Below are 27,447 nucleotides of genomic sequence, written 5' to 3' on the forward strand. Positions count from 1 at the left end.
AGAACCTCCTTCAAAGAGGTTAGACGAAAATTCTAGGAAGGGCCTAGAGTTTTTTGTCAAAAGGCTATTGTATGGAGGTTCATGGGCTGCTTGGTCACCAAGCAAAGGGATTAGGGTTTCCTCCTTAAACCCTAGCTTTGGCTCTAAGCTACCTCACCTATATAAAGGGCCTTAAACCTTCTCAAATTTTGGCACCTCAAATCCTAGATAGAATAGGCCGAAAATTCTCCTCCCTCCTCTCTCCTCCTCATCCTTCTTGCTAGCTTAGGTGTGAACCACTAGAGGCATGACAATTGTGGTGCTTGCTTCCAAATGATCAAAAGGTATGTTTACTTTCTTTGTTTCTAATTTTCGAAAATACCTAGGTATCCTTCAATTTCTTATTTGATGTTCAAAGTTGTATGTTCAGTTAGAGAAAACATAGATCAAACTTAGGGTTGCATGTATATATATGATTTTATTTTCTGCATAAAACACATCACTAATGTCCTGTCTGGAAAACTGATCAACACTGGCCCAAATTCTAGACTCCCAATTAACCAAGGACATCTTCCAAACTCGAGCTAAACTTGTGGATAGTGTGACAACCCGATATTTCAACTCTTTGTAATGACCTAAAAAGTCAAGTATTGTAGCTACTTTTGAAATAATGAAATTAACTTCGAAGATGAAATATGTAAGAATCTTTATAAGAATATCTATTATGTTAGACATTGTGTCAAGGTTTACATAAATACTAAGAACACTAAAATCTGAGTTACAACGAAGAAATTATGACCATTCTAAGATTTCCGACAAAACCGACAACACCGATTAAACGAAAAACACGAAGTTTCAATGCAATAGCATTTAGCCCTAGGTATCTAAATGAAAGTTATAGATAACATTAAACCGTGAGTGTACACGAAAAGAACGTCCAAATCTGACTTTGTATGAGAAAGTTATGATTTTTCCAAGATCCGAATATAGCAGAAGACAGCTAAAAACTCGAAATAGAGCTCGAGAGACTTTTGACCAAAACAACCTAAATGAGAGTCAAAGGTCTCAACATTTGTAGCACAACAGCGAAAAGTCTGACGAAAACGGACATCGGATGAAGAAGTTATGGATTTTATACGGATTTTTCGTGTCCCGGCCCGTTAAAAATAAATAATTAAAAATAAAGTCAAAATTTGCCAATGAAGTCTAAACAAGAGTTGTATATCATGTTTTTAGCTACGTGTGCATATAAAGAACGTCGAAAACGGAGCTCGTATGCGAAAGTTACAGATTTTACAAGTTCGGGGTCCGAAATCCGAGGCTGTCAGGCTTGCCACAACGTGGCACAGCTTGGCCACGACCCGGCAAGTGTCTGAGAGCGTCCCATCAACGGAAGAGGATAAGGCTTGCTCCCCACGACGTGGCCAACCTTAGCCACGACGTGGCACACCAGAAACAACCCTATAAATAGAACTCTTGGGGTGCCGGGTTTAGGTGCTCCATTCTTCTCTTTCTCGCGCCGAAACTCTGCGTTTAAGCCCCCGAGACCCTCCCAAAGCCCCGGTTTTCACCTTCAAGTCTCGAAGGAAGGCTTTGTGTTCCCGAGATTCCCGAGAATCCCGAGATTTTCCCGCGTTTTCAACTCTTCCTGTCGAAGTTCTGCTCGATTCTTCTCTCGACTACTTCAAATCGACCACTTCAATAAAGTGAGTTCATACCCCCTTAAATCAACCTTTGAAATGATTTTAAATGTTTAAATACTTTATGGGGGGAATACAAGTAAATACTTATAGTTATTGCTTCGATCACATGTGATTGCATTAATCACATGTGATTAATAACTAGGAAACCAATGACTTTATCACTGTTCAAACTGTTTTACTTCAAAATGTTTTCCAAACTCTTTTACTTATCAAATGCTTTTATTTAAACTTTGTTTTACTACTTATAAATTGCATGCCCATATATGTATAGATATATAAGTAATGTTTAAAGGGCTTAGGAAGGCCATCCACCCTATTTCCTTTTCGCGCACTGAGATGTGGTCTGGTGGGATTTCGGGTGACCATCCGAGGGTCGTTTCAATATTAGTTATATATCATATATACATGTATAGACATAAAAGTACTTCCATATTCATTCTTATCAATACATCAATAGCTAGTTACCATCGGGGTAACACAGAACATATACAACTATACTAGAAACAATACATATACAACTATACTAGAACGAGAAACATTTCATAACATATACAACTATACTAGAGCGAGAAACATTTCATTACATATACAAGAATACGATAACAAATGTGATCCACTGTATCGGAGTATGCCTTAAATGTCATGGCCCGAGTTGTAGCCAGAATTCTCTTGGAGGGAGAGCGTTGAGTTTGCGTATAGATCTATACTGGATTGACTATCCTACACCTTGCTGCTAGCTACAACCGGACCTGCAGGTCTGCGGGTACCAAACGTCATTCCGTTATTACGACCGTTCTTTATGTCGTTGTTATCAGTCGATAGTATGGTGCAATTATCACATTATACCTTAATATAAATCCGGTTTAAGGTAGTTAGTACAGCAGTAGTTCCTATAAAACAAAACTACAGTACTACAATGATTTACCCATTACATTTTAGTGATAACCTCACTTAAACTTAAATGTACAAACTATATTTTGTTAAATAATAGTTACACTTGGGAAATTACACACTTTTACAACAAACGAGCATTTAAAACAGTTAAACCTTGGTAGAAGGCTACTTTAATAGAAAATACAGGTTTTTCTGAGAGATTCAAACTTTTACAAACAATTACATACAGTTTACAACTTATACTTACCACAGGTTCAAACGTTTTGAAAACGAACATCGACACTAAAATACTTATGAACTCACCAGCTTAATGCTGACAAACTCTTTCAAAATAACTTGTATTCTCAGGTCATCAGTAGACAGGTACCGATGCCAACTTTTGAGAAGATGGAGCGCATTTCAAGACTCATCATATTATTTTGATTCGCATTATATTTTTGGTGTCTAAAACTGTAAAGAACACGCTTGTATTAAAATTATATATATTTAATGCAATGGATGATGTTGTTTGCTTATTTACATTTACTGTGTTGTGATACTTTACATGACGTCCTCCGCCCCAGAACGTTTCCGCCGTTCTTGGTTTTGGGGTGTGACAGATTGGTATCAGAGCATTGTTTATAGTGAATCAAGTATATCAACCCATAAAAGATATACTAAACTATAAACCCATTTGGGATTAAAACACTCTGACCGAGAGTCTACTATAAATACTAAAATAGTTAATTAAGTATACTAGTCTGCATTCATACTAAAACCAGTGTCACAACGACAAGAACAAAAGTATTACGATTGTTAAATATCACAGGTAAGCTAGGGGATGTATGGTCAGTCCTGGGAATAGCATAGCCTGATCAACTATGTTGGTCCGAGGAGTGATTAGCATATGCCCTAGAATGGTTGTGATGTGTTAACAAGTCTAAAAACTTACCAACAATACCACAGGAAGATCAGTAGAACTTAAACTTTAAATACTATAGGTGTATTTTGTACTACTAGTTACACGTATACTATATTCTTATACCTCTCTTCTCGCGTAGATCTAAATGGCTGGAGTCCATCACGGCAACCCGTACTTTCCAAATGAAGGCAATGCCGGGTGGATCGATGAAGAGCCCGAAGTTGACCATCCAATCCCTTTGGATGATCACCTCGCAGAAGGCCTTTCTAATGGATCCGACTCCGAGCCTGAAGTCAACAACCTACCGCTCGTAGGTCAAGCCCCGAACAACAACCCTCGACCAGCTTTTCCAGGTCCTACTCCCTTGTGGGCAAACAACTTAAGTCGCTGGAGTGATGAACAGGGTCAACCCTTACCATACTTTGGGGACCGAAGCTTTTACAACGTCAGCGATGGTGGCTCTGTTGACCGAGCTCTGCCTGTCATTATCCGCAGAATAGCTCGTAATGTCGAGCAAGGTCGAGCAGCCATCGACCGGGTCATGGAGATTGATGCCAACTCAGGTGTCAACACAGTCCGCATCCGCCGTCTTGAAGAAGACATGGAACGGACCCGGAGAACCAATGAAACCCTACAACAACGTCTGGTTGCCTCTCAAGCAGAAGTCATGGAACTTCGAGCTCGTCAAAGGGCTCATGAGCGACACCTTCAAGAGGTGGTCCGTCAGATGAGAGACCTTAGGGTTCTCCCGAGGAATATTCATCGCCGTTAGATGATGTCTAGTACATCATTATCTTCTGGATTAAAGAATAGCCTTTAACATCTGTGCTCTAAGTAGCACTTGTCTGTAAACTATTCCTAACTTTCAGTACTCTAATTAGGAATCTAGAACTATCAAACTTTTCTATATGGTATGATGTAAGACCTACTGTTAGGTCGATTTTCCTTGAACTTATTACATCCGTAATACCATCATTATTGAAATCTATCTCATCTGTGGGAAAAATCTATACACTTGTGCTTTCCTGCTAATATTTCTTATTGTGATTTCAAACACTCATTCAACTGCTGGGCTATGGTTAGTTAGTCCATGTGTCACTCTCACGTTGCTTACAAATTGATTCTTACCATTTTTCTTATCTTTATAAACTTATAGCTGAAAGATGCCTCCTCGCAAATCTCCCAGGAATAATCCTGCACCACCACCTCCTCTGCCTCCGGTCATCGATACTGTAGCCCTGAATGCTGCTGTAGCTGCAGCAGTGGCAACTGCCATGGCTCAGTATCACTCTTCTGATGCCAGCAGAGGTGGAACCCCCGTGGAATCAATCCCGGTTGAAACCCATGTGCGCTCGAGAGAGTGCTCTTACAAGGATTTCACCAACTGCAAGCCGAAGTCCTTCCATGGGACCGACAGAGTCATTTCCCTCTCGCAATGGTTCGAGAAGACTGAAGCAGTCTTCGAAATTTGTTCATGCCCTGCTGCGAGCAAAGTGAAATATGCCGCATGCACCTTTGAAGGAAAGGCCCTGACGTGGTGGAACGCCCATGTTAAATCTTTAACTCTCGTCGTAGCCAACGACATAGGCTGGGAAACGATGAAAGACCTCATGATTGAGGAATACTGCCCGAGGGGCGAGATCCAGAAACTAGAGCAGGAGTTGTGGAGCCTAACCATGAAGGGCACCAATATTGTTGCTTATACCGCCAGATTCAGCGAACTGGTAGCCCTCTACCCTAATATGGTTCCCACTGAAGGGAAAAAGATCGAAAGGTACATATGGGGGCTAGTGCCTCCGTACCAGGGGAATGTTCTAGCATCAAACCCCGCTACCTTCGACAGTGCCAAAAGATTGGCGCAACGACTCATTGACCATGGAGTCAAAACCCCTGCAACCGTAACCACCCTAGCCATCCCGGAACCCTCCAAACCCGCTGATACTAAGCGGAAATTCTGGGATGAAAAGAAGAAGCAACAAGCTGCCAAAAAGCAACAAATTGTGGCAATACATGCTGCAATAACCCCTGCTACTGCTACTACTGCTCCGGTGGGTGGGTATGCTGGAAGTTCGCCCAAGTGAAAAAAGTGCAACTACCACCACAACGGCCCCTGCCGTGAAATGCAGTGCTCTAACTGCAACAGGAAAGGACACACCGTCTGTTTCTGTAAGTTCCCGGCACGACCTATCAACCAAGTCCCTGGCTCTGGCGCGAGCCCGACCTGCTATGGATGTGGCGAAGCAAGCCACTATAAGAGGGACTGCCCCAAAGAAAAGAATGCTGGTGGAGCAGGGAGGGTACTAGCTATAGGCCACGGGGAAGCAATTGCTGACCCGACAGTGGTGACTGGTACGTTCCTCCTCGATAACTCCTATGCATTCATTCTATTCGATAGTGGAGTGGAGCGAGGCTTCGTAAACCATAAATTTGCTCGCATGCTTAATCAACCACCGCACGCACTCAAAGAACTATTCACAGTAGAAATGGCTAATGGAAAAACTGAAAGTACGAGTAGCATATACTTAGGTTGTACCCTAACTCTAGATAACCATTCATTCCCAATCGACCTCATGCCAGTCTCAATAAAAAGTTTCGACGTTATCATTGGCATGGATTGGTGAAGCCTTCATCGCACCGACATCATGTGCTACGAGAAAGCAGTCCATCTAAACCTTCCGTCTAACGAAACTCTTATAGTCTATGGCGACAAACCCGGTGCAAGTCTTCGCATTATATCAAGTATTCAAGCACAGAAGTATCTGCGTAAGGAATACCATGCATTCCTTGCTCACGTCGTCGACACGAACCTCGAAACGAAAGAACTAAAGAACATCCCTATAGTAAGCGACTTCCCCGACATTTTCCCAGAAGAACTACCCGGGTTACCTCCGCAACGACAGGTCGAGTTCAGGATCGACTTAGTCCCAGGAGCTACCCCAGTAGCCAAGTCGCCCTACCGGTTAGCACCAGCTGAGATGCAGGAACTCTCTGGTCAACTTAACGAACTGCTCAGCAAGGGCTTCATAAGACCAAGCTTCTCACCTTGGGGAGCACCGGTCTTGTTCGTTAAGAAGAAAGACGGATCATTCCGTATGTGTATTGACTACAGAGAACTCAACAAACTAACGGTCAAGAATCGTTACCCTCTGCCTCCCATAGATGATCTATTCGACCAACTGCAAGGGGCGAACTATTTTTCTAAGATTGATCTGAGATCCGGATATCACCAGTTACGAGTGCTAGAGGAGGATGTGCCAAAGACAGCCTTCCGAACTCGTTACGGACACTACAAGTTCGTGGTGATGCCATTCGGATTGACCAATGCGCCAGCAGTCTTCATGGATCTGATAAATAGAGTATGTCGACCTTATTTGGATCAGTTCGTCATCGTTTTCATTGACGACATCCTGATCTACTCCCGAAGTAAGAAAGAGCATGGCGATCACCTGCAACAAGTTCTAGAGACATTACGAAAAGAGAAGCTTTATGCGAAGTTCTCGAAAGGTGAATTTTGGATCCGGAGAGTCGAATTCTTAGGACACGTGGTAAGCGAAGAGGGAATCCACGTGGACCCATCCAAAATTAAAGCCATTGAGAACTGGTCTGCACCTAAGACGCCTACAGAAATTCGCCAATTTCTAGGTCTCGCTGGCTACTACCGTAGATTCATTCAGAACTTTTCTCGAATAGCGAAACCTCTTACAACCCTAACCCAGAAAGGTGTGGCCTTTGACTGGGAAGAGAAGCAAGAAAGAGCGTTCCAAATGCTCAAACGAGCCTTGTGCACCGCACCAATACTATCCCTTCCCGAAGGAATAGAAGACTTCGTAGTCTATTGTGATGCATCAAACCAAGGGCTCGGGTGTGTTCTGATGCAGCGAGGTAAGGTCATCGCCTACGCCTCGAGACAGTTGAAGACACACGAGGTTAATTACACGACCCACGATCTTGAACTAGGAGCAGTGGTGTTTGCTCTGAAGATCTGGAGACATTACTTGTATGGAACGAAGAGCACTATCTTTACCGACCACAAGAGTTTACAACACATTTTCGACCAAAAGGAGCTCAACATGAGACAACGACAGTGGGTCGAGCTACTCAGTGATTACGAATGCAATATTCATTATCATTCGGGTAAAGCCAATGTAGTAGCAGACACCCTAAGTCGGAAGGAATATTCTAGTCGCAAAGTCAAGTCATTGTCAATAACCATCCATTCACACTTGTCTAAGCAAATTCAGGAGGCTTAACTTGAAGCCATGAAACCTAAAAATGTGACGAGTGAATCCCTCAGAGGAATGGACAAGAATTTAGAAGCCAAGGGTGACGGGGCCTTATATTTCATGGACCGGATCTGGACACCGAAACACAGTGGTTTCCGAGACTTGGTCATGATCGAGGCGCACAACACTCGGTATTTCGTTCACCCAGGTTCAGATAAGATGTATCTGGATCTTAAAAAGCTATACTGGTGGCCTAATATGAAAGCAGAGATTGCTACCTTCGTGAGTAAATGCCTTACTTGCGCAAAGGTTAAGGTCAAGTACCAGAAGCCCTCTGGTTTATTGCAACAACCAGAGATCCCGGAATGGAAGTGGGAGCGGATCACTATGGACTTCATAACCAAGTTGCCCAAGACAACGGGTGGACTTGACACCATATGGGTCATCGTTGATAGATTGACCAAGTCTGCACACTTCCTGCCTATCAAAGAAACCGACAAGATGGAGAAACTTACGAGAACATACATTAGGGAAATCGTACGGCTACATGGTGTACCTATGTCCATTATCTCCGATAGAGATAGTAGGTTCACCTCAAGATTTTGGCAATCACTACAACATTCCCTAGGAACAAGGCTGGACATGAGCACAGCCTACCATCCTCAGACCGACGGACAGAGTGAGAGGACGATCCAGAATTTAGAAGATATGTTGCGTGCTTGTGTAATTGACTTTGGAAAAGCGTGGGATACCCATTTACCCCTCGTCGAATTTTCCTACAACAACAGTTATCACACGAGTATAAAGGCAGCACCATTTGAAGCCCTCTACGGCCGAAAGTGCAGATCCCCTCTGTGCTGGGCTGAGGTGGGTGATACCCAACTAGCAAGGGGGCAAGCTTCCGACAGTACTCTTACTGGTCCGGAAATCATTCGGGAAACAACAGAGAAGATCATTCAGATCCGTGAACGATTGAAAGCCTCTAGAGACCGACAGAAGAGCTACGCTGATAAACGAAGAAAACCTTTGGAATTTCAGGTGGGAGACCGAGTCCTTCTCAAAGTCTCACCCTGGAAGGGCTTGATATGCTTCGGTAAGCGTGGGAAGCTAAATCCTAGGTACATAGGGCCTTTCGAGATTCTTGCAAGAGTCGGCCCCGTAGCATACAAACTCGACCTACCAGGCGCACTTCGTAACGTACATTCTATATTCCACGTGTCTAACTTGAAAAAGTGTCTATCCGACGAGACTCTTGTAATCCCACTTGACGAGATCAAGATAAACGAGAGCCTCAACTTTGTGGAAGCACCAGTAGAAATCATGGACCGACAGGTCAAACAAACCAAGCAAAGTCGCATCCCTATCGTGAAGGTCCGCTGGAATGCAAAGCGAGGACCTGAATTCACATGGGAACGCGAAGATCAGATGCAACGCAAGTACCCACATCTGTTTCCCTAATCCACAAGTGTTTTCTTACTTTAAATTTCAGGACGAAATTCCCTCTAACGGGGGGATGATGTGACAACCCGATATTTCAACTCTTTGTAATGACCTAAAAAGTCAAGTATTGTAGCTACTTTTGAAATAATGAAATTAACTTCGAAGATGAAATATGTAAGAATCTTTATAAGAATATCTATTATGTTAGACATTGTGTCAAGGTTTACATAAATACTAAGAACACTAAAATCCGAGTTACAACGAAGAAATTATGACCATTCAAAGATTTCCGACAAAACCGACAACACCGATTAAACGAAAAACATGAAGTTTCAATGCAATATCATTTAGCCCTAGGTATCTAAATGAAAGTTATAGATAACATTAAACCGTGAGCGTACACGAAAAGAACGTCCAAATCTGACTTCGTATGAGAAAGTTATGATTTTTCCAAGATCCGAATATAGCAGTAGACAGCTAAAAACTCGAAATAGAGCTCGAGAGACTTTTGACCAAAACAACCTAAATGAGAATCGAAGGTCTCAACATTTGTAACGCAACAGCGAAAAGTCTGACGAAAACGGACATCGGATGAAGAAGTTATGGATTTTATACGGATTTTTCGTGTCCCGGCCCGTTAAAAATAAATAATTAAAAATAAAATCAAAATTTGCCGATGAAGTCTAAACTAGAGTTGTAGATCATGTTTTTAGCTACGTGTGCATATAAAGAACGTAGCAAACGGAGCTCATATGCGAAAGTTACGGATTTTACAAGTTCGGGGTCCGAAATCCGAGGCTGTCAGGCTTGCCACGACGTGGTACAGCTTGGCCGCGACCCGGCAAGTGACTGAGAGCGTCCCATCAACGGAAGAGGATAAGGCTTGCTCCCCACGACGTGGCCAACCTTAGCCACGATGTGGCACACCAGAAACAGCCCTATAAATAGAACTCTTGGGGTGCCGGGTTTAGGTGCTCCATTCTTCTCTTTCTCGCGCCGAAACTCTGCGTTTAAGCCCCCGAGACCCTCCCAAAGCCCCGGTTTTCACCTTCAAGTCCCGAAGGAAGGCTTTGTGTTCCCGAGATTCCCGAGATTCCCGAGAATCCCGAGATTTTCCCGCGTTTTCAACTCTTCCTGTCGAAGTTCTGCTCGATTCTTCTCTCGACTACTTCAAATCGACCACTTCAATCAAGTGAGTTCATACCCCCTTAAATCAACCTTTGAAATGATTTTAAATGTTTAAATACTTTATGGGGGGAATACAAGTAAATACTTATAGTTATTGCTTCGATCACATGTGATTGCATTAATCACATGTGATTAATAACTAGGAAACCAATGACTTTATCACTGTTCAAACTGTTTTACTTATCAAATGCTTTTATTTAAACTTTGTTTTACTACTTATAAATTGCATGCCCATATATGTATAGATATATAAGTAATGTTTAAAGGGCTTAGGAAGGCCATCCACCCTATTTCCTTTTCGCACACTGAGATGTGGTCTGGTGGGATTTCGGGTGACCATCCGAGGGTCGTTTCAATATTAGTTATATATCATATATACATGTATAGACATAAAAGTACTTCCATATTCATTCTTATCAATACATCAATAGCTAGTTACCATCGGGGTAACACAGAACATATACAACTATACTAGAAACAATACATATACAACTATACTAGAACGAGAAACATTTCATAACATATACAACTATACTAGAGCGAGAAACATTTCATTACATATACAAGAATACGATAACAAATGTGATCCACTGTATCGGAGTATGCCTTAAATGTCATGGCCCGAGTTGTAGCCAGAATTCTCTTGGAGGGAGAGCGTTGAGTTTGCGTATAGATCTATACTGGATTGACTATCCTACACCTTGCTGCTAGCTACAACCGGACCTGCAGGTCTGCGGGTACCAAACGTCATTCCGTTATTACGACCGTTCTTTATGTCGTTGTTATCAGTCGATAGTATGGTGCAATTATCACATTATACCTTAATATAAATCCGGTTTAAGGTAGTTAGTACAGCAGTAGTTCCTATAAAACAAAACTATAGTACTACAATGATTTACCCATTACATTTTAGTGATAACCTCACTTAAACTTAAATGTACAAACTATATTTTGTTAAATAATAGTTACACTTGGGAAATTACACACTTTTACAACAAACGAGCATTTAAAACAGTTAAGCCTTGGTAGAAGGCTACTTTAATAGAAAATATAGGTTTTTCTGAGAGATTCAAACTTTTACAAACAATTACATACAGTTTACAACTTATACTTACCACAGGTTCAAACGTTTTGAAAACGAACATCGACACTAAAATACTTATGAACTCACCAGCTTAATGCTGACAAACTCTTTCAAAATAACTTGTATTCTCAGGTCATCAGTAGACAGGTACCGATGCCAACTTTTGAGAAGATGGAGCGCATTTCAAGACTCATCATATTATTTTGATTCGCATTATATTTTTGGTGTCTAAAACTGTAAAGAACACGCTTGTATTAAAATTATATATATTTAATGCAATGGATGATGCTGTTTGCTTATTTACATTTACTGTGTTGTGATACTTTACATGACGTCCTCCGCCCCAGAACTTTTCCGCCGTTCTTGGTTTTGGGGTGTGACAGATAGGCTAATGAATCCGTTGAACTTGAACTAATACAACTTAAAACTTCTGATGAATCTCTGCTTTGATGATGTATGAAATGACCTATAATTGAGAACACATTTAAACCTAATCCGGTGAACCAAAACCCACGCGGAGCTAAACATACCTGCCTCAAAAACTAATTTACCGATCGACATCTGCCTAATCTAGACTGCAAATAGCAATCCATATAACAAGCTTGAAAGTCCCTTAACAATTGATACTCAACCTTAGCGGTCCTAGCGCCTCCTTATCTATTCATTGGTATCCCAAAAAGGAACCAATGGCTAGAACAAGCTCATTGACCAACTACTTCCTACTACGAGGAAACTTGTGTATTTCATAGACACATACATCCGATAGCCACTTGCTCTACACCCCCAGCTTGACCAAGTCTTAACCTGAAATCTTGCATACCCACACCGCAGATCCATATGAACCATTCTTTTAACACAACAAACTCGAACCGATCAATGATCCTTCAAGAAGAAAACCTAGTTCGAACTACACCCACTAGTGTGACAACCGTCAAAATTCGAGTCGGTTCTAGATTTGAATAAACTTAGTTGCACATATAGGCATGACACATACTAGACTTAGTAACTAGAAGTTTAGATATAACCTATTAGAAACTTGGAAACAAGTAGAATCGAAGGATAGTTTACTTAGATTTCACATGGTTATTTGAATTCTAGAACTACTTAACTGTCGAGACTATCCATATTCGGGTCACTCTTTGACTGGAACACCTTTTCATGAGTCATATACACACAAAATGCACTTGACCTAGTAGTAAAAGTTAGGTCAGAGTCTCATAGAAATTTAAGTCAAACTTGAAACTAGGACTAGTATACTTGATTCCTCAATTTCGTTTGAATCTCAGAATCACTACATAGAATGCCAATAAACCAATAAAAATAAATTACAAACAATATTTCTTATTTGAATAAGAGTTATGAAACTCTAAAATAGTTTGAAGTCTCAAAATTCAAGTAATTTTGATATCCAAAGATTTACAAACTCTCAAAAACCCTAAATGCCCTAAAACTCACATTTACAAACTTTAACCTTAAAAATTCTATAAAAATAATTATAAACCTTGTAATATTATCTTATAATTATTAAAATTAGTATAATATGTTCAAGGCAAATAAAATTTAACTCATTAACATTACCCTTAATTTATAAATAAAAAAAATTAAAGGTTTTATGAATAAAAACTTGATTTTAGTGTATATTTTATAACAAGTTTGATAGTTTTATAAAAGATTTAAATTTTTATAAAAGAAACAAGAGAGAGGGAGCCTCTCTCACCCAAAATCTCAGCCTCCCCTCTCCCAAGACCCTCCTCCTCTTCCCAAAACACATAATCATTTCTCTCTTCTCCACACTCTTCACCTCTTCATTCTCTCTCTCTCTCTCTCACACACTCTACCATCATTCATTGAATTCTATCTTCTTTCTCCCTCTAAACTCACGAAAATCTCAGAAAAGTTCAACCATTTCTAAAAAAAAACCCTCAACATTTGATGTTATTCTTAAAGGTAAACCCGAAAATCATTCATTCCCCTTCTCTTTTCTTTCAAGTTTTACTTGTTTTTCATGGGTTTTCTCCATCTTCTACCCCATTCTATTATAAAATCTTGAAGACTTTCACCTATTCATGGTTTTGATGATGACGGTGGTAGGATGTCACCGAAAAACAACATGCATGTTGCAAATATTGAAGTCCAAGGACCTAAACCTAAATCAAAATCAAGGAAATGCACTTTTCTACATGTTTTCGTGGAAAAACACCACATGCACCCTATGTTTTCTATCAAAAATGATTTTTGAACATATGAAACTCATTAATGATCTTCAAACCAACAAGCATGTGATGATCTTCAAGCTTAGATGCTTGATGATCAAAGTTTGTTGTTAAAAGCTTTCAAATATGTTCATAAAAGATTTATTACCAAATAAATACCTAAAACTTCTTTTCTGTTTAAATGATATTTTTCCCAGAATCCAACCAACAATATAAGATGATCTGTAAATTTTCAGAAAATAATTCGTTTTTCTCGAATTATTATTATTAATGCAAGAAAATAGGGCAATAAATCATATAAAATACTTTCTGGGGTCTATAAATCCTAGTTTAATTCATGGATGACCCCTATCCTAAATAATGAATTCTCATTAAGTTTTATCGATTTTTGTTACTGTTTAGTGTGATTTTAAATTTTCTTTTTTGTTTAGCCCCAATAAATCATAATACCGCTTTATATAATTTGAAAAGGGTATATAATAATTTTCCTAGCTTATAATTTTTAATAACAGTGTTACAAAAATTTTGGGCAATTTTGGAAACTATTTTTATTTATTTCAATTTTCATTAGAATAAATGCTCAAAAATCATAAAATTGGGTTAAACAGTTTAGAAACCGATTTGTATATTTTTCCACAGCTTAAGTATGTGTAATTACATTACTATAAAACATTTGGAGTATTTTCATAACTGATTTCTATTTTTCATGAATTTGTATCTATTTAGATAATTAAATATATGAAAAATGGTTATACATATCCATAATCCATGAAAATTTATCTAGAAGTCTTTTAATACATTTAGAACGAAAATCTGAAGTTTGGTAACTTTTATTAACTGTTTAGTATTTTTCATGATTTTATGGTTATTTAAGAAATTAAAATCATGAAAAATAGTCAGACAAATCAAAAATTCAAGAAAATTTATCTTGAGGTCCTTGACTTCAGTTAAACTGAAATGCAAACTTTGGGAAATTGTAGAACTAAATTGATTTAGTTTTTGAATATTTAATCATTCGAACACCTCTTAAAATGTTAAATATTAGCATTTTAATAATGGGAAATTTCCACTTAAATTGTTATATAACAATTGATTCATTGAAATTTAATTTTCACAGAAAAATGTTTGTAACTTATCAATATTAAATTTTTACACGTTATTGGCATAATTCTATTGTAGTAGTAAGTATACTAGTGTTAGCTTTCGATTAAAGACTCACTAGGGAACACTATTATTGTAGGAATCGATAGTGGTACGAGTGGAGCGTATCAAGGCACCATTTGCATCATCTCAATGCATTGTGAGTATTCACCAATCCCCTATTTTCGATTTTTAAATGTTTTGGGGTGGAAAAGCATGTCCTAAACTATTTATATCCGTTGTATTTATTTAACTTGTATTAACCTGGTTGTTATATTTAGCATATTGTGAGTATTCACCACTCCCCTATTTTCGGTTTTTAAATGTTTTGGGGTGGAAAAGCATGTCTTAAACTATTTATGTTCGTTGTATTTAATTAAATCGTATAAACTTGATTACTATATTTTGCATATTGTGAGTATTCAACAATCCCCTATTTTCGATTTTTAAATGTTTTGGGGTGGAAAAGCATGTCCTAAACTATTTATATCCGTTGTATTTATTTAAATCGTATAAATTTGGTTTCTATATTTAGCATAATGTGAGTATTCACGCACTCCCCTATTTTCAGTTTTTATGTTTTACGGTGGAAAAACATATCCCGGAAAACTATTATTTGTTCATTGTATTTAAATTGATTTGTATCAAACATGATTGTTATTCTATTGCTATATCTGTTGGGTTTTGAGCATTCTAACACTCCTATGGTGTACATGCAACCCTATAAACCTTGGAACTATGTTTTCTCTATTGTACATGCAAATAAGAACTTTCCAATGCTTTAATCCTAACTAGCATAGTATGAGGTTCTTATTCTACAAAGTACTAGTTAGATGACATACCTTTTGATGTAGCTTGATGTCTTCAAGCTTTAAGAGCTTAGCCCGAATAGTGTGGAAGCCTCAAGTGGAATCACAAATCACCAAAACACCTTGGAAAACCTTAGAGAATATGATTCGATAATAATATATTAGAACTTATAATATGATTCCATAATAATATATTAGATAATATGATTCCATAATCATATTTAATTAGTTCCTTTTGATCACTTAATTAATTATAAATTAATTCTTGATCAATACTAATTAAATAATATGATTCCATAATAATATATTAGAACTTATAATATATTAATATGTAATCATAAACATACTATTCTCAAAAGATTATCCATATAAATTGTGTCGGTGAAGTGCAACCCAAATGGACCATGTCGGGTCGGGTCAAGTACATACCAAATATAGTTATGGACTTAGACATTAATCCAACAGTCTCCCACTTGGATAAGTATAAAACTATTATTGCGTATGACTTCAAACCTAACTAGCAATCGTAGCTCTTAAAGCCGCTGTCGAACTCTGATCTTTTCAACGAACTTGTCCATTAGATAAGGGATCATATATTCCTCTATTCTAGATATCATATGGACTGAGACATGGATTATAATCATTCTCTCTATCCATTTGTTGTTTCCCGATTTCCGATTTATGACGACTGACTAATTGAACAAATCAAATTAGTCCTGGTCCGGCCGAGCACTTCCATTTGTCATCATCAAATCATCGAGGGGCCCACAGATATCGCTTTTATCCCGAAGGTAAAAGGAATGGATAAACTTCGACTCATATGGCTTGTTCTACTACTTGTTGAATCATACACAAAGGCACGTTTTATAGCACCGAGTTACCAAATGCGTCTTCGTGCAATCAATGTACAACCAACTCATAGTAACAACTCATATCTCTAGGTTTGAAGAATATAAGATATTATCGACTCATGATCACTCGTGATAAAATCCATGAAGTGATTCCAATGAGCACGGGTTGAATCCAATACTCATAACTTATGAGCACTCATGAGTGTTGTAGCCCTTTATCCAACACCTTAGACCTCTACAAGCCAACCCATGACAGTCTTAATTCATATCTACTTCCAACATATGACTGACTATGGATGGTTTGAATAACTTAGTCATTCCGGAAGAATAACCTAGTTTATTCGGGAAGTCAAAACATGCAAAGTGAAACACAATAATAATTGAATCGAATATGGTATCAAAACCTATGAACATAAATAAAACACCTTTTATTTATCACCATATGATTACACATTATTCATTGTATACTGTTTCAGCTATCAACTTTATTCTTGAATTTAAAACAATAGTTTTCCCATGCTCCAAGCATGTACACTATGTTTTCTAAACACTAGTCATGCCATACACCAAGTATGCATACTATGTTTGTCTATGATCTTTACTTTGTGAACTAGATCAATTGAACATAACTTCAATGATTCTCTTTTCACACTCCCAAATCCTTACTGCAAATGCAAGAATTCCAAATTCATTCCATTTACTGAAATCTGTTAGATTCTAAACTTATATGCATTGTTCCTCTTGTAATGATTATGCACAAAGTCAGAAAGACTTGACAACAATCATTACAGAGTATTCCAAAGGAGATCGGCTCCTTGGAAACAACATTCTTGCATTAAGTTTCCTAATCTTAAACAGATTGAAAATTCTAACTTTGAAACATTTCCAGATTCCATTTTGACTATCACTTCCGAACAAGAGTTGCCTCCTTCCAGATTATGTCAATATGGTCCTTCCAGAATTATCACTATACTTCCAACTATCCTTGAGCAACCAATCTTTGGTAAACCTTAGATTGTCCTCGACAATTGTTTAATCCTTTTAGTCATATCCAGTTCTAAACCTTTTCCATTCTTAATGCCCTAGGCATTTGAAAATTTTTAGAAAGGATGAATATAGCACATGTAATCGATCCTATATCTGAAGCATATCGGACACGATTCACGATGTCTCACATAAAGACTAAACCAGTCTTTTGCTATAACATTTCCATTTCAATTTGCCAAGTTCTCATAATTCAGATTATGAAAAGGGATGCCGTAATCGAATTTTAGAACGCAAATAATGGACTCATATACAGAATTTCCTTATGTTGAGCCATTCCAACATGAAATTCATATATATTTCTTTGACTGAATGATTAAAGCCTCACGATCTAAGCTTATAGATTTGAGATAAAGTATAATTTCCTCTCCCTTAATTATAGCAAAACAACTCTTTCCCAGTTGAAACTTTTGTTTTCTATAATTAACATTGCTAACTTGCAATACTTATCATAATTATCATGCTCCCACTAACATGATGATTATTAGTATAACACTTATGCTCCCACTAGCTTTGATATGTACGCAAAAATCAGCTGACTTTCTTACCAAAGTTCAGATTTCTGATACTAGATTGTTTTGATAAAACTTTATCAAAATCATACACCTTCCCTTAGATAGCGCACTTATGTGTCTAAACAATTATGAAGAGGGATGCCATAATCATAATGGTTAGACCTTGTTTCCACTTCTCACAAGTCCAGGTTAGTGTGCCGGTAAACCACACACGCTCCACTAACGACTTTAAGAATGCAAATACCACAATTGCTATCTAGCTAAAATCTACTTAGTGAAAGTGTTTCCGCACCATCATTTTCATGAATCGGAGAGAAACCTTATGAAACTTAGATTTAATGGTGTATGTGTTCTTATCCATGTGAATTATCAAAACCATAGTCACAAGACAAGGATAATGACAAATCCAAACTCATATGGACTGAACTCAATCTTAATTTCTTGCCACCTGGCAGCTCAAGGGCCTGCCATTGCTTCCAAGTTGTTGTGCAACAAATTGAGAACTCTAAGAACTCATATGCAAAGCCAACTTTAACTGGAATGGGCACAGAATATGTCAACACAATAGGTTATAAACCGTAAGTCATGTGCTAGTGAGGAACTTCAGGTTCTATTCTTGATTAGTTCTTGAGAGTTTCAAGACTTTTAAGACTCCCACTGTCCTCTTGACCTATAAGACTCCCTTGTCAAACATCTAAGAGATAGTGTGGATTCTAACCAAGACAAACACTTCACACAATTGGCCTAAGTTGGTCTTTGTTTTATCCAAAACATCACAACTTACCAATTTCAAATGTACAAGAGTAGATAACTTTTACTCTTACATTTGACTTGTGTTTTTAAACCTTCTCTAAGACATGTCACTCAAATTACAATCTTGAAGTATGACTCTAAGACTTCTATTGGAACGAAGTATGACTCATCTTCTTGATTTAACCACTTCAACAATTCAAGTTCCTCTTCTTTCCTTAGAGAACTAATTTTGATATGGTTTCTTAATCATTAAGATGATCACAAAACTGATACTAAAGTACTCTCCCATCTTTTCAGATTTGAGAAACTTTTATCCATCTACCTAATTTGATTCTTCTTATTCGCTCTGCCATACATTGGAACCTTTTCCAATGTCTCAGAGTTACACTTAAGCTTGTAAGTATAATCATATTTACTGAGCTTTAGTAAACTATGACGAATAGTCTTATCAATCTTTTGTAGTGGACTTAATCAGTGCACATGACTATGTACTCGATCCCTTAGTCCATTACTTGACTCACACATCCATGTGAATAAGTAGTTAGTCTTAATTTTCCAATACTTGAAAGTTCTCATTCATCATGTTATACAACTTGCATGATTCCAAGTTCCGGTCCAATTGTAACTTGGGTGATGAGAATCTTTCCTTATTTGGTAAATTTAGACATTACTACAAATGAATGAATCAATTTCATATTTCCACTCTTGCTATTAATGGAATCATATAAGCAACAATTTTTCCTCAAATGCCATTGTAAGGATATTTTAAAATAAAGAAAATCAAAAATTTTCTTTTATTTTAAAACTTTGTGGAAAAACTTATCCTTACAATCCATATGAAAACTTGTTGTTATCTATTCCTAAGCAAGATCTCATAACTCCTAAGAAGTAGCTCAAGAATCCAATCTTCAAACTATGCGATAGAAATCCATCTACGCGATCAGATTCAGCATACTCTTTCTTTAAGTTTCTTCCCTTTTCTTTGATTCTTGAAACATCACCATGCGACCCAGTCACACCATGTATCAGGAATCTCAGAATAGAAACTTAGTAGAGTTAGATAGTGGACTTTACCTGAAGTAGAGTCAAACTTATTGACTTTAACATCCTTAGGTAAAATTAGGTAGCTTCGCAACTAATGCCCCTTCCTTTGGCAATATAAACATATGGACCCTTTGGTAATGAAACATGGAACTATCACAGACTTAGCCTTTTTCTCTTTACCATTTGATCAACCTAGTTGACTATGGTCAATCCCTTTCCTTGGGAAGAGAATGCTTTTTCTGTATTTCCAGTGTCACCATTGTCAATGTCCATAAAGTTTTAGGAAGTTGATCTTAGCAAATAGATAAGATCATTAAGGGTCTTATCATAGTCTGTTTCATAGGTGTTCCAAAAGAACTCACTATGTGACTTAGAAAGTAGTTGAACCACCAACTTTCTTAAGACTTTGACACCCAACTCTCCCGACTTGTCAATATGTGACTACATCTCCAAGATGTGATCACACCGAGACCTTGCCTTGCCAATAGGGCTTGAGTGACCTTAACCTTTTCAAGAACTTGTAGGTTAGGGAGAATAATCAAAGGAGGTGAAAGAAGTATGATTTCCAAGGGACATCATCTTCATTTAGGAAAGCTTGTTTCAAGAGATTTGGGAAGATCATAAATGTCTAAACCAGACATGTTATTGGAGATATTCAAGATAGTTGATTTAAAGTCCTTAATATGACACCCAATCTGAAATATTAAGGCTAGGACCCAACAAACTATTTTATAAATTAGAAGAGGGATGTCGTAATCCAAACTATAAAATATTTGAAGGTAGGTGAATGACGATTCACCAATTTCCACCATGAAAAACGAAATAATAATTAGGTTTTAATTGGTTTTGAAACTCCTAGATCTTTGAGATTCATTGAACTGTTCAATGGCATGTTTCAATCTCGAGTGTGCCCTTTAGGTTTTGTGACTGGGATGCCGAGGATCACAAAACAAGGTGTGAAGTAACCATGCAAATTACTTGGTACCCTTAAGTGTTTACCCCTCAATCGATGTGCCGGTTAACCACACACGCTCCATCGATACTATGATAAACATTAAGTTACCCTTTGCCTAGCTTGTTAAATACGAGTTAGTGTGTCGGTTAACCTCACACGCTCCACTAACCGACTTAAACAAAGTGCAAAGTGTAATTTCATGGATTAGCACCTTATTCACATTTTCCTAAGTAACTAAGATTGGGAATTATTAAGAGTTTAGTTACTTAGTATTTATCATTAATACTTTTAATGAACGGAGAATTATAGTCCTGTCAAACCCGTTCGGCTAACGACCCTCCACCGGTCAAGCAAGCGGTGGGTGAGAGTGGACACCCATTAAGTTGCCATTTTATAGGCAACAACCTTATATCCACCTTATAGACCGGCTTCGTGAATGAGGCGTACTAGCGGTAAGACTGACTTTACTCTTATACATATATATATATATATATATATATATATATATATATATATATACATATATATATATATATATATATATATATATATATATTATTAACTTATAGTATTATAAAGTATAAGGGTTGAATTTTAACTTTTAAAATTCTAAGGGCTAACTTGGAATTAAAGTATTCATAAGAGAAAACTTTACAAATTCCAAAACTTGAGGGCAAGTTTTGAAACTATTCAAAACTAATTAATTCCATAACTTATGTGTTTAAATTAGTTTTAATCCAAAAACTCTTCAAGTTCCATAACTTGAGGACAAGTTATGGAAGACTTTAAACTAATAAAAGAATTAAATGTTATTTATTTTATAACTTATGGAATTAATTAAGGTTACACTTTTTTTATTTATTATTTAATGAAGAGACTCTTGGTCCTCCATAACTTGAGGACAAATTATGGAGTCATAACTCCAATTAATTAGAACTAGACTCTTCATTTTTGTAACCTTTGCCAACTTTTATGAGTTTTATGAAACTTAAATGTGACTTTTCATATAACTTGAGGACAAGTTACAAAAACACATTTTAGAATCAACTCTTAGATTAATTTGGATTGAAAACAACTATTTCACTCAACTTTTCTATTAATCTAAGCAACTCATAAGAACAAGATAATTCAAATCAAACTTTTTCATGTAATTAGTCTAAACCTTAAACTAATACAAAACATGAATCTATTGATAATTATCTTTGAAATTGGATTAGCATGAACATTACCACCTCAAAAACAAGTTTATAAGTTCAAAACAACTTAGGGTAATGTTCCTAGTCCATTTCTAGCCAAAAACCTCGAAAATATGCTGTCTGGGGGTCCAACTCGTCGAGTGCATGAACCAACTCGGCGAGTTGGATCGATTTGATCACTTTTTAGGCATGGACTCGCCGAGTCTCCTGATGGACTCGCCGAGTCAGATGATCAGACAGCAACAATTTCGATTTTTAAGCAGTTTTGCAAGTATAACAAGAAAACAAGCCTAGGCTCTGATATGACTGTTGGGTTTTGAACATTCTAACACTCCTATGGTGTACATGCAACCCTATAAACCTTGGAACTATGTTTTCTCTATTATACATGCAAATAAGAACTTTCCAAGGCTTTAATCCTAACTATCATAGTATGAGGTTCTTATTCTACAAAGTACTAGTTAGATGACATACCTTTTGATGTAGCTTGATGTCTTCAAGCTTTAAGAGCTTAGTCCCAATAGTGTGGAAGCCTCAAGTGGAATCACAAATCACCAAAACTCCTTGGAAAACCTTAGAGAATATGGATACTTGGTTCTCTCTTGTGAAATCGGCTAGCCCTTCTTAGTGTACCACACTAGTGCCAATTTCACCAACCAAGGACATCTTTATATAGTGTGGAGGATTAGGGTTAAACCCTAATACCCATGACCTTTCATTTCCTAGTATCCATGGGTTAAACACTCCATGGACTATCCATGAAAGCTTAGCCCAACCTAAATGAACTTGGCCCATTCCATATATATAAGAGTCCATATTTAATTAGTTCCTTTTGATCACTTAATTAATTATAAATTAATTCTTGATCAATACTAATTAAATAATATGATTCCATAATAATATATTAGAACTTATAATATATTAATATGTAATCATAAACATACTATTCTCAAAAGATTATCCATATAAATTGTGTCGGTGAAGTGCAACCCAAATAGACCATGTCGGGTCAGGTCAAGTACATACCAAATATAGTTATGGACTTAGACATTAATCCAACAATATCTCTCTATGTATGTCTATGCAACACGGAACATGAGAACTTATTGTCTTAAGGCCTTTCCCTTACACTTTTCTCTAACCATTAACTCTTTGAGCCAATGGTCATTCTGGATAGCGCTATTAGGAATTGACAACTCCTCACTCGCCCGATTGCTGGAGTGCACGATACCATATAATCTATGGAACGATAAGCATAAATCTTGATAGTGCTTCAGTCATAGGCTTGGTTGAGAACTCATTGTTTGCTCATACACATAGAAACTCGTTACTTATTATAGCAATAAACTTTGTATCTCATTATAATAACGAACTTTTATTACTGAAAACTTATATACATGTTTTAGCAATGAAATTGTTTGCTCCTTGTAGCAATGAATTTGATTACGCATTTTAGCAAGGAAACTTGTTTACTCATTTGAGTAACGAACTTTATATTGCATAAGAATATGAACGTCGCATCTCATTTAGGCAACAATCTTTGTCTCTCATGATGACAAAGAACTTCGTTTTTTTTACAAACTTATTTACTATTTTTAACAATATACTTTTATTATTGGAAGCTTTAATCAAAACTTTGGTTTCGATTCATGGAACCAATATTATTTTGTTTATCTGTGACTACTCACCAACTATTTTTATAGTTGATGCTCGTTTTACATGCTTTTTTAGGAATCATCGAGTAAGTGGCACTTAGGGACACTTCACTTTTAGGAGCATTCACATGTGTTGTATTTCAATTTACATTGTACTTTCTTTTAAAAGTTGTTCAAACCCATTGTAAATTTGTAATGATTTTTAATACTATGGTTGGTGTTGTTTTTTTAACTTTTTCTATGAAATCCTTTATACTGCCACGCCTCGTGTTTCCGCTTTCGCGGGGTGTGTCAACGGGTGTTGTAACCAAACCATATCTCAAACCGGCTCAACCATGTACAAACCATCCCTGACTCTTGGAATGTGTAACACACGGAAAATGATCTTCCAGATAAGGAACAAGCAAACCCTGAAAGATTCTGAATTTTAAATAAAGATCTCAGAATATTTTCCAATCATAACTACCTTTAACATTAAGGATTTCATGCAAATGCATAAGCAAAACATCGTCTTACTATCCAAAACATACATTCCTTTCCTGTAATCCCAACCGTTAATCCGGTACCTGACCTACCTATATCCAAGGAAAATAGACCCTTAATCGCATCACAAAACATCCATACCACGTCAATCCTCCTGCACATTCCCACGTTGTTATGCTACCGCCAAACACCACAGTAAACTAGCCCATGTGTTGGGTATACATCCCAACTCTAAAAGTCACAAGCCTATTCACTCCTTATCAAAAAACTATCAGGACATGACCCTCTCCATACATAGCGACATTCCAATCCATCTATCAACCACTCACCTTCTGGTTGCACTCCTCAAGACGATCATAAAAATCGTTTGCTTATTGAGTTCTACGACTCAAATGCACGCCTTATGCAAGGCCTTAGAGACCTTAAAACCAACAAACTCACCTAGTTTTGCACCAATCAAACTAAACTAACATCGCCCTTGAGGCCCAAAATAATTACCAAACTCATCCTCATTCCTGAAAAACCATAACCAAAAGATTGTCAGATACAAAAACAGTCCATGAGTCATGATTACCCAACCATGCTATCTACCCTCAACCAGCTCCATAGAATCCTCGTGACTTCCTTGATTCGACTATGGATCATATGCTTCTAATAATACAGACCCAATACTACCTTCCACACCTATCCATACTTTCCTTAAGAATCATCTTGAGTCCCTTAAATCGCCTACTCATAATAATACTCCCAATACCTACTCAACAACATAGGAGCCACACTAAAATACTTCCTAGGCTCTTCTAGGATCCACACCTCACCATACCATCACTTGTCAAATGACCCCCATTGGTGCCAGTTAACTACTGCATGAATACAATCACATGCAACATAACTGAAATAATTTTTGAATAAAAGATTCAACCCTACAACAGTTGAACTCAAACAAGAGTCGCGCCATAGGATTAAATCCTCACTCAAAAATTATGTAACCCATGCAGTATGTGACTTAACGTATTCAGTTATTAGTTAATCCACACACGAAAGAGTCCTAAACAATAACCAAGAAAACTCTATAGGAAATAAGGCATCATGTATCAGGAAATTCTATCATGCAATTCCTAAAGATCGTATCCTACAAGTAGCATGATGTTCATATACTTGGGGTATACTTTCTTCATCTGGATGACCGAAAGAGCGGATGATCCCTTTTGGATATAGATAGATGATGATCCCTTTAGGGATGTAGATAGATGGTTCATGTGGGAATCTAGATCGTGTATGGTTAGAAAAGACAGAGTAAAGTTCCTTGAGGGGAACAAGATAAGAGAGTTATTTGTAAGAACTTAGATATAATCCAAGAGGGTTAAGAATAAGGAATCCATGAAGGATTCAAGAGAAAAAGAAAGTTTAAGGATCCATGAAGGATCATAAGAGAGAGAGAGAGAGAGAAGTAAGACCAGATGAGTGTACCTGGAAATATTCGTGGGGTGTCATTTCCCTTAAAAGATAGATGAGATTAGAGTATGAGATGTGACCATAGGGTCTAAATGGGAAAATAATGTTGTGGCATTAACGAAAAGATAGAGTAGAGAAGAGACAAAGTAGAGAATAAATAGAGTTAGAGGCAGAGACATAGTATAAGTAAAGTATGAGAAGAGCCTGAGAAGAGGCTAAGAAATATTAAGAGAAAGAGAAGAGAAGAATATAAGAAATAGCGTATATGATAGAGAAAGAGGTAGATGGGATGAAAAAGAGTAGAAAGAAAGATATATAAGATAGATGAAGTAAGAAAGAATACAAGTGAATGCTATTATAGAAAGAGATTATAGTGCAAAGTAGTAGATATAAGAGAAGAAAGAAATAGTAGTTGAACATGAAAACAGTTTAGAAGATAACTCATCGGACTTGTGGTACGGTATAGTATAGATTTATATTTTGCAAGTTAAGGTACCAGCAGTCATGGTACCAGAGGAGAAGACATAAGCACATGGACAAGAATTAGATAGTATATTACTATTTATTGTATTTCCTTGTTCATTTTTAATAGATAGATTTTTATACTAAACTCGTGATTAACCTGGGATTTAAGTGTTTTAATTTTAATAGACTTTTGCATTGTTAGATAAAACACTGATAATTCTCATAGATTAGATGTTGCAAAATTTGGGTCATTACAATAATCCTCGACACACTCACAAAATACTCATCATATAACTTTCTATTCTTAGTTTAATTGTAGTCATAAAGTACTTATTATGTGACCTCAACTCTCTTATTACTCGAAATCACAAGAAATTTCTTGTGTGATATATCTTATTCAATAACTCTAAATGGATGTACAGAATGTCAACTCTCTGTTCACAACATATACAAAAATTATATTCAACTTACTAAACTACACAACAACAAATAGCTACATCCTATGTTTTCAAAGGGTATTACGACAAGGTACTCGTTATACAGTTTACCATACTCGCTCTCTTTACTTGTCAGGTATAATCACAATAAAATCTTCATGTGAATCCATTTATTCTCTATCTATATTCAATCTATTTTCTCTCTCTCTCTCTCTATCTCTCTCTCTCTCTCAATATATATATATATATATATATATATATATATATATATATATATATATATCTTCATCAAATCTCTCTCTCTCTTTCAATAACTTAACAACACCATTCCTCATAGCAATGCATTATGTAGTATCTTACTTGTCCCATCAATGGGTTACGTCTCTCGTAATAATATATACTAAAAAAAAAATAAGTGTAACACACACACAAGCATATATATATATATATATATATATATATATATATATTCAGATTCATTTGAGACCATTCTAATTTTGTGAGACCGTGAGATCAAATTTAAAAATAATTTTAAAATGCAAAATAAATGGAAAAATCCAAAAATTATTTTTTTGAATATTATTTTCGGAACTTGAACTAACTAAAAAAAATAAAAATAAATAAAAAAATCTCGTTTTTTTTAAATACGTGAAATATTCTAATTAGAATATTACACTCACATATTCTAAAAAATAATTTTAAAATGCAAAATAAATGGAAAAATCTAAAAATTCTTTTTTTAAATATTATTTTCGGAACTTGAATTAACTAAAAAAAAATTAAAAAAAATCCTATTTTTTTTGAAAAATACGTGAAATATTCTAAATAGAATATTATACTGTACATATTCTAAAGATAATTTTAAAATGCAAAATAAATGGAAAAATCAAAAAATTCTTTTTTTAAATATTATTTTCAGAACTTGAATTAACTAAAAAAAATTTTAAAAAAAAAAAAAATACGTCTTACGGTCTCACAAAATTAGGCTGTCTCACATGAACCTAACCCTATATATATATA

Source organism: Lactuca saligna, chromosome 9, assembly GCF_052625555.1.
Source record: "Lactuca saligna cultivar CGN05327 chromosome 9, ASM5262555v1, whole genome shotgun sequence".
Classification (NCBI taxonomy): Eukaryota; Viridiplantae; Streptophyta; class Magnoliopsida; order Asterales; family Asteraceae; genus Lactuca; species Lactuca saligna.